The sequence below is a fragment of the Scophthalmus maximus genome, chromosome 4 (genome assembly GCF_022379125.1).
Source record: "Scophthalmus maximus strain ysfricsl-2021 chromosome 4, ASM2237912v1, whole genome shotgun sequence".
In the NCBI taxonomy this organism is placed as follows: Eukaryota; Metazoa; Chordata; class Actinopteri; order Pleuronectiformes; family Scophthalmidae; genus Scophthalmus; species Scophthalmus maximus.
Window position 1 is genome coordinate 25,772,811 of NC_061518.1, and position 1,223 is coordinate 25,774,033.

Genomic DNA, 1,223 nt, shown 5'->3' on the forward strand with positions numbered 1-1,223 from the left:
ATACAGCCCCAGTCCACGGTCCAAAGACTGTATAGAATGCAGATTTGGGTTAGGTTGATTGGAGATTGTGTGTGGATGTGAGTGTGAGTCAGTGTGAATGGTTGTTTGTCTCTGTATGTCGGGCCTGTGATGGGCTGGAGACCTGTCCAAGGTGAACCACGCCTCTCGCCCAATGTCAGCTGTGACACCTCCGCGACCCATAAACGATAGAGCGGTACAGATGATGGATGGATGTTGCAGATGCGTTGGTCTCCATTGATGGTGCCAACTAGTGCTCGCCCATTATTCTTTGTCCTTGTAAAATCCCATGTGTGGACATCATAAACCACAGTGTTGAGTTTTAGACTAATATGACGTAGAATGTTTTCATGTTTTGGACTCAGAAATCAGAAATATCAGGCTCCCACTGCACTGTTTCCTGTCTGAATACCTGCTTAATACACTATGTTTCACTGCTGATCCCCACCTTTATCTCTTTGTTCCTTAATGGAGCTCACCAGTTGTAGTCATGTAATCAGGTACCTTAGAAAACTGACAGCCAGTCATATGGAGATGAATTCAGTTCCCCTGCTACTGTAGGTAAGGCTACTTTAGTGCTCAACAAATAATTTAAGCACAAATTAGAATCTGCAGCCAAAATCTATAATGGAACCACAGTAGGCCAAAACACAGAACTGTGCACTGAATATAGTTAAATACATGGCTAAATATAGAGCTTAATAATAAACGTAATCATTTATGTTTGTTAGTAAAGTTGATAAATTATTATCATCTTCAACCATTTATACCAGAATCCATCAGTTTGAATTAAATGATCATAGTTTGCCATCATTCAGAAACTGGATCTACTCTTAACAGTATCATATCAGCTGGGGTTGTTTTAAGGATGTTCATTCTAAAGTAAGTCACAAATCAGTGAATATGAAAAAGAACTTAAAATATACATCTTATTTTTGCCTTTAAGTGTATTGCATGTATTGCCTCATTAAATGTATTTTCTTGTACAACATATTGTCTTCACTCAGTATGAAAGATGTTAGTATGAATGTATAGCATATGAATGTGTGAATGCATCCACATTAAGTCAGAATTGAAACATGCATTTATGTGATGTTATAACTCAGTGTTATTTACTGTTACAGTGATGCTACGCAACTAGTTTGGTGCAAGTTGTCAGACAAGAAAAAGGCCAGAGAGGACAATTTATGACAGTCACTCATTAA